The sequence below is a fragment of the Apium graveolens genome, chromosome 5, assembly GCF_009905375.1.
Source record: "Apium graveolens cultivar Ventura chromosome 5, ASM990537v1, whole genome shotgun sequence".
Classification (NCBI taxonomy): domain Eukaryota; kingdom Viridiplantae; phylum Streptophyta; class Magnoliopsida; order Apiales; family Apiaceae; genus Apium; species Apium graveolens.
In genome coordinates this window covers 269,924,808-269,933,622 of record NC_133651.1, presented here as the reverse complement: position 1 = coordinate 269,933,622, position 8,815 = coordinate 269,924,808, and positions in this window count along the sequence as shown.

Here is an 8,815-nt window from a genome sequence, read left to right as displayed (position 1 = left end):
GGATGATCATAAACCCGACGGATAAAGAATTCAAATATCTATTAACAGTGACAACATAGTCACATGCGTCGAGTGTATGCAAATGGAATGTGGTAGCCTATTCAATTGGGTGTTCGAGAACAAGGAAGCATTGCCATTTCCATGCTATTATTAAGATATTCAAAGATGCTGGAATAGAGTAATGAAGTAGCATTGTATTAGACTTGATAGTTTTTGTTTTATTATCCTGTCTTATTACTTTGTAATCTTGGTGATATATAAACCAAGAAGCAGCAATAGAATAGTAATTAAGAAACTCAGTTAGAAAGAGAGAAACATTTGTCAGCTGTATTCTTAGCATTTCTCTTATTCTTAGTTGTTATTATTTGTAAGCAGCTGTGAGCTTTTTGCACATAGAGTTCTCTCGATATATATTATATATCTCTGGTGGAATCATTCAAATCCACCAGAAAGTTTTTAAAGACTCTTGTTTTTAATTACTTGTGTTTTGATTCGTTTCAAGTATCTATTCCGCATTCTGCTAATCAATTCACACTTATATATATTTGAGTTAGAACATTTTTATTCAAGAAAAAGTTTCAAGAATTCCATTCAACCCCCCTTCTGTAATTCTTGTTACATTGTTAAGGGACTAACAATTGGTATCAGAGTAAGCTCTTGAAGAACAAAGAGTTTAAAGATCCAAACAATACAGCAAGATGAACAAGAAGGATGTTGGAGTCAAGATTCCTTTTCTGGATAAAGATAATTACCATCATTCGAAGGTAAAGATGCATCTTCATTTGCTTTCTCAAGATGAGGCCTATGTGGACTGCATAGAAAGAGGCCCTCATGTTCCAATGAGAGCTGCAACTGGAAATGACCCATTTTTCCCCAAGCCAAGGCATGAATGGTCTGATCCTGATATTGAACAAGTCAGGAAGGATAAAAAGGCCATGAATATCCTGTTTAATGGAGTTGATGGTGATATGTTTGACAACATTCTCAACTGCAAAACTGCCAAGGATGTTTGGGATACAATACAGATCATATGTATGGCATTAAGCAAGTTAGAGAAAACAAGATGCAGCTACTGATTCAGCAATATGAGCATTTTCATAATGAAGAAAGTGAGTCTCTCACTAACATTTTTAGTAGGTTTTAAAAGCTGCTAAATGCTCTAAAGTTGCATGGAAGGGTCTGTCAGAAAAAAGACTCCAATCTGAAATTCCTTAGATCTCTTCCAAAGGAATGGAAACCAATGACAGTCTTATTAAGAAACTCACAAGATTATAAGGAGTTTACTTTGGAGAGACTGTATGGCATCCTGAAAACTTATGAGCTTGAAATAGAGCAATATGAGAGGATGGAGAGAGGAAAAAAGAAAGGAGGGTCCATTGCACTAGTTGCTGAGTTAGAGAAAGAGAAGGAGATGAAGATGGAAGCTGTTGAGTCAACTTCAAGAGTCTGTGAAAGCAAGGGCAAGGGGCTTGCAGTAGAAAGTGAAGATTCTTTGAGCCAAGATGACATGGAAGACATTGATGAAGATTTAGCATTTCTTTCCAGAAGATTTGCCAAGCTCAAGTTCAAAAAGAACTTTGGATCAGCCAAGCCAAATAGAAACATGGTGGATAAATCAAAATTCAAATGTTTCAAATGTGGCTTCGCAGGGCACTTTGCCAGTGAGTATAGGAAGTCAGATCCCAATAATAAAAAGTTTGAGCCTGTGGATTATAAGCAAAGATACTTTGAGCTGCTCAAACAAAAGGAAAGGGCTTTCATTACACAAGAAAACGACTGGGTAGCAGATGGTCTGGATGAAGATGAAGATGTCAGCTATGTCAATCTAGCCCTAATGGCCAAGTCTGATGAAACAGAAACAAGTTCTTCAAGTAATCAGGTAATTACTACAAACCTTGCACTTTTATCTAAAGCTGAGTGTAATGATGCTATAAATGACATATCTACAAAGTTATATCATTTGCGTGTTACACTTAAGTCTCTTATTAAAGAAAATGCTAAAATCAAAGAAAACAATTTATTTTTGCGTGAGAGAAATAATGTGCTAGAGTCTCAGTTCATTGATTTTGAAAAATTAAGAATTGAGTGTAAGATTGCCAAGGAGGAAATAACTGAGTCCTTGAAGAAAGAAGAAATTTTGAAGAAGCAGCTCGAGCGTGAACAAGAGGTGATTAAGGCATGGGAAACATTTAGAGATGTTCATGCTCAAATTACCAAAGTTCAAGGAATCGAGTCCTTCTGTGATGCAGCCTGGAAAAAGAACAAGGAGAAACTAGAACCAAATTTGGTGGATGGAGTGCTAACAGATGTAGACTCGACGGATGATGAGGATCATCCGTCGGATAACAGAAAGGGTTATCCGTCGACTGATGAAAATCCTCATCCGTTGGTTGTAAGCAAGCCTATCAGTAAAGCTAAACTTGTTAAGCTGAATGAAAAGTATGGATCTGTTTCCAAGAACTTTGTTTCAGGAGAATCGAGTCAAGTTAAGAAAGGCAAAAAGGCTAATGTTGGTCACATGACTGTCAAACAGTTAAGTGACAGACTTGAAAAGATTGAGGTGAAAACAGAGGTTAAAAAGAAAAATAATAGAAATGGTAAAGTAGGGATTAACAAACACAATAACTACACATTCGATAAATATGCTCCTAGAAAAATCCGTGTCAAGTGTGGGAGTGTAAATCATTTGTCTGTTAATTGCAAATCTGCCATGCCTACTTCCATGTCTGTGCCACCTCACTTTCCTAACATGAATGCCATGCCTCCCATGCCTATGAATGCTATGTCTATACAGAATTTGAATGTATAGTTTGCTAATATGCCATTTGCACCTAATCCCTATTATGCTGCATTTAGTATGCCACAAATTCCATTTAGCATGCCTTACTGGAATAACATGTTCACTAATAGCATGGCATTCCCTGTTGATTATAATATGCATGATAATTCTGTTGCAATGAATGGTTTCAAAGGCCCAACTCAAATGACAAGGATGAATTTGATATCCCCAAGTCAAATGAGATAAAGCCTAAGAAACAGAAGAAGAAAGCTAACAAGGCAGGACCCAAGGAAACTTGGGTACCAAAATCAACTTTATTTAATTTTGATGTGTGTAGGGAAACAGAAAGAATCTTTGGTACTTGGATAGTGGTTGTTCAAGACACATGACTGGTGATTCTACCCTGCTCACAGAGTTCAAGGAGAGAGCTGGCCCAAGTATTACTTTTGGAGATGACAACAAGGGTTATACTGTGGGATATGGCTTGATTTCAAAGGACAATGTCACCATTGAGGAAGTTACCTTGGTGGATGGTCTCAAACACAACTTGTTGAGTATCATCCAGCTTTGTGATAAAGGAAACTCAGTAACCTTCAACTCAGAAGCCTGTGTTGTGACTAACAAAAGAAGCAACAAAGTGGTTCTCACTGGTGTGAGAAAAGGAAATTTGTACCTAGCTGATTTCAACTCATCTAATGCAGAATATGTTACTTGTCTTCTCAGTAAAGCAAGTCATGATGAAAGTTGGCTCTGGCACAAGAAGCTATCCCATTTAAACTTCAAGACCATGAATGAGCTAGTAAAGAAAGAACTGGTTAGAGGCATTCCTCTAGTGGAGTTTTCTAAGGATGGACTGTGTGATGCCTGTCAAAAAGGAAAGCAGATTAAAGCATCATTCAGGTCAAAACTTGATTCAACAATTGAAGAACCTTTGCAACTGCTACACATGGATTTGTTTGGACCAGTCAATGTGTTGTCCATCTCAAGGAAAAGATTTTGCCTAGTAATTGTAGATGATTTCTCAAAGTTCTCTTGGACATATTTCCTAAAGTCTAAAGATGAGGCTAGTGAAATCATCATCAATCACATAAGGCAAGTCAATAATTATCCTGATTTCAAGGTTAGAAGAATCAGGAGTGACAATGGAACTGAGTTCAAAAATTCAGTTATGAGAGCATTCTGTGAGTAAAATGGGATTCTGCATGAGTTTTCAGCAGCAAGAACTCCACAACAGAATGGAGTAGTGGAAAGGAAGAACATATCACTTATTGAAGCTGCAAGGACAATGTTTGAAGAATCTACACTGCCAACATATTTCTGGGCTGAAGCTGTAAATACTGCATGCTACACTTAGAATATTTCTCTCGTTAATCAAGCAAGATGCATGACTCCCTATCAATTGTTCAAGAACAAGAAGCCAACTCTAAATTTTCTTCATGTCTTTGGTTGTAAATGTTATATTCTGAGAAATCAAACTGATCAAAATGGGAAGTTTGATGCTAAAGCAGATGAAGGTTGTTGGATATGCTGTTGGTAAAGCATATAGAGTCTACAATCTAAGAACTAATATTGTTGTGGAATCAATACATGTTGTGTTTGATGATAAAAAGATTGAAGGACTTCAAGATGGAGATTACCATGAGAGCCTCAAATTCGACAATATGGAGATGGTTAGTGATGACAGTGATGATGAAAGTGATCAAGAAACAATATCAAAGGATAATGCAGAAAAATCTACTACCAATGAAGCACAAAACTCAACATCTGTCGAGTTGCATAATGCTTCATCCATCAGGAGGCAATCTGTGTTATCTGTCGGGAGACAACCAGCTTTATCCGTCGGTACTCAAAATTCACCATCCGTCGGGTTATCAAGAGGAGCAGGAAGTTAGGATAGATCACCTATAGAAAGTTCCCCTTCTCAAATCAAAGATCCATAAACTCAGGGGGAGTTTCTAACAAACAAAACTCAATCACACATCAAGACAAATTTGAGGCCTCTTCATCTAGAGCTAATCTACCTCAATAAAGAAAATGGACAAAAGATCACCCCTTTGAGCTCATAATTGGTGATGTTTCTTCTAGAGTTCAAACCAGGAGAGCAACCCAAGAAGAATGTCTATACAGCAGCTTTCTTTCCAAGGAAGAACGAACGAAGGTAGAAGAAGCTTTGTTGGATCCTGATTGGATTTTAGCTATGCAGGAGGAGCTAAACCAATTTGAAAGGAATAATGTATGGAAGCTGGTGCCCAAGCCTAAAGGAAAGAATCCAATAGACACCAAATGGGTATTCAGAAACAAGATGGATGAAAATGGCATAGTAGTCAGGAACAAAGCTAGATTGGTTACTAAGGGCTATTGTCAACAAGAAGGAATAGATTTTGATGAAACATTTGCTCCTGTTGCAAGACTTGAAGCCATCAGAATCTTCTTAGCCTATGCAGCCCATGCCAATTTCAAGCTCTATCAAATGGATGTCAAAAGTGCCTTTCTGAATGGAGATTTGGAGGAGGAAGTCTATGCTAGTCAACCTCCTGGTTTTGAAGATCCAAATTTTCCAGAACATGTCTATTATCTTTTGAAAACACTTTATGGATTGAAGCAAGCACCTAGAGCCTGGTATGACACTTTATCAAAGTTCCTTTTGGAAAATCATTTCACAAGAGGTACTGTAGATAAAACATTATTCTTTAGAAATGTTAATAGCTCTAGTAAACTTGTTCAAATTTATGTAGATGATATTATTTTTGGCTCTACAAATGAGAAACTTTGCCAAAAGTTTGCCAAATTGATGCAAAGTAAGTATGAAATGAGTATGATGGGAGAACTAACTTACTTTCTTGGTTTGCAAGTTAAGCAAGTTAGTGATGGAATATTCATTAGTTAAACTAAATATTTTTTTGATCTTTTAAAGAAGTTTGATTTAATGGATTGCACATCTGCAAAAACTCCCATGGCTACTGCAACTAAGCTTGAATTAAAAACTACTGAAAAGTCTGTGGATATTTCAAGTTATAGGGGCATGGTTGGCTCACTTCTGTACTTAAAAACTAGTAGGCCAGATATAATGTTTGCTACATATTTATGTGCTAGATTTCAGGCTGATCCTAGAGAATCTCACTTAATAGCTATTAAAAGAATTTTCAGATATCTCAAGGGAACACCAAAACTTGGCATTTGGTACCCTAAAGATTCTGGTTTTGATCTAACTGGTTATTCAGATGCAGATTATGCAGGTTGTAGAATTGATAGAAAAAGTACAACAAGAACCTGTCAATTTCTAGGAAACAAGCTTGTGTCCTGGTTCACTAAAAAGCAAAACTCAGTTTCTACTTCTACAGCTGAAGTTGAATATATTGCTGCTGGTAGTTGCTGTGTACATATATTATGGATGAAAAATCAATTGCTAGACTATGGTTTGCAAGTTGAGAGGATTCCTATTTTCTGTGATAACACAAGTGCAATTGCCATCACTGAAAATCCAGTACAACATTCAAGGACAAAGCACATAGATATCAAGTACCACTTCATAAGGGAACATGTAATGAATGGTACTGTGGAACTACACTTTGTTCCAAGTGAGAAGCAGCTTGCAGATATCTTTACCAAGCCACTGGATGAATCCACCTTTTCAAGGTTGGTAAGTGAGTTAGGTATGCTAAATTATTCTTAAATATATATGAGATAATTTGCAAGTTGATATGCAGCCAGAAATTTAATTAATTTTTCAGTCTTGGATGAAATTTTGGCTAAGTCAAAATTTACATCTCGACGGATGATCCTTATCCATCGAGTTTGATCATCCGTCGGTATACTATTTGCGAATAAAAATCAATTATCTTTTTGGAATATTTTATGACTCGACAGATAACAGTCTATCCTCATCCGTCGAATTGTCTTAATCTCAGCCGTTAATTCCCTGAACATTACCCATCGAGTATACTTACAGTTTGTAAGCATAACACGACGGATAATGGGTGGAATATTTACAGTTTATTTTTAAATGACTATTTTAGGAAATTTTCATTGGTTACTTTATATTACTTTATTATTTTTAGCAGTTATTCTTTGAGAGAGTATAAAAGCTTATTTCACTTCAATTTCTTTTCTTTTATCATTCTCAAATCAACTGCTCAAATTTCTTTCTCTTTCAAAGCACTTACTCTTTCTCTTCAAGCTCTCATTCTCTAACAATGGCGCCCGTTGTCAAGATTATGTCTCAAACTGGGTTTATTTATGAGAAGAACAATTTCACTGCATTAGTGAACAAGGGTATTCAACAATCTGGTGACTATCACAAGATGATGGACTTTGTGAAGAATTGCAAGCTTAGTTATGCCATGCTGGAATCTCCCACAATCTTTTGTGAAGTTGTTCAAGAGATGTGGACCACTGCAACATACAACTCAATAGATAAGACCATCACTCTAACCATTAAAGGTAAAGAATTCTGTATTAATAGTGATGTTATAAAAGCATGTTTCAAGATTCCTGATAACACTGTGACCTCACCACACAGTGACACTGATATAATCAATATGCTTAATTCCATGAACTATGCTCTTTCTACTTCTAAGTTAAGTGACATTAGGAGACTGGGCCTTAGGAAAGATTGGAGTTTTATGTGTGATGTAGTGACAAAGGTCTTCTCAGGTAAAGTCAGTAATTTTTATTCAGTCAATATTTCCACGCTTAACATGCTCTACATGCTAGTTACAGATAGATTCTATAATTTCAGTGACCTTGTCTTGTTTGAGTTTGGTTTTAAACTAGGAGAGTTAAATAAGAGAGGTAAGAATGTGTATTATGCTAGATTCTTTATGATGTTAGCTAACCATCTCTCTGAGGGTATTGTGATTGAGAACCCTAACAACAAATTAGATTGTTGGGTTTAATAGAGAAGACTCATTGCAGATTTGAACAGGGCCAATCATCACAAGGAGGTGCCACTGTTCTATTTCCCTGTAATGGAAGCACCTCAGGTAAGTGAGGTAAGTTCATCTATTCCTACCACTATTCCAACCTCACTAATTTCTTTAAATTCTAGTGTGGCTATGGCAACTGTGTCAATGACCCAACAGTTGCCTACCCAAGCTACCAAACCTGCAAATATTTCAAAATCCAAATCAAAGAAAGCCCCCTCTGGTATCTCTCAAAAGATGCCAGTTGCAAAATCCACCAAAACCAAAGAGGGGAGTGTGCAGGTGGGTAAGACAAGTGAGGGAAGGGGTGAAATTATGCAATCCAATTCTTCAGGATTGGCAAAAGAAAGTGAGAGGAATCCCACCTTAGAAGGTGAAGGTCAGGGTGTGAGGGTGGGGAGCCAGGGTGAGACCCTGATGCAACAAAAGAGAGAAAACAAGAGAAATGCAGGTACTGGAGCTATAAGGATGGATGTTATTGCTAGTGAGTCAATAAATGTCCAGGATGCAGACAGGGAGAGACTATCTCAGCATCCTAAAGCTGATATAGATTCCACCTCCCTTGATGCTGAGGCATTTACTCACCCTGTTCCAGCTTATCAACTTCTAGCTGAACAGGGCAAAGACAATGCAGAAAGGATGCTCAATCTGGTGCATACCACACAGTCTATGATAAGAGCTAAGGATGCCATCACAGCTTCGCCCTCTACAGCTGGTGATGTGGATTATGATACTGGTGGCTCAGCTGATTTCTTTGGTGATGAAAGTGGGGATAGTGAAGATGAAGCAATGGACATAGGGGGAGAAGTAGGTTCCAGTTCAAGATCAGGTATGCCATCATGGGCATTTTCAAAGCACTGTGATGAATACTACTTCAAGACAACCCTGATGCAACTAATCAATCCAAAAAATACTGCTCTTCAAACCACTTCAAATGCCAGCACCAAGAAGCTCCTTCAGGCACATCTAGCCTCTCTGCAACTTCAGCAAATTCAAGGCTTCCAACATGCTAGGGATGTAAACACCATCAAGGGTGATATTGAGGAGATGAAGAAGGCCATTTCAGACAAGATGGATTCTAAGCTTCCAGAAGCTACAATGCTTGACATCAAGA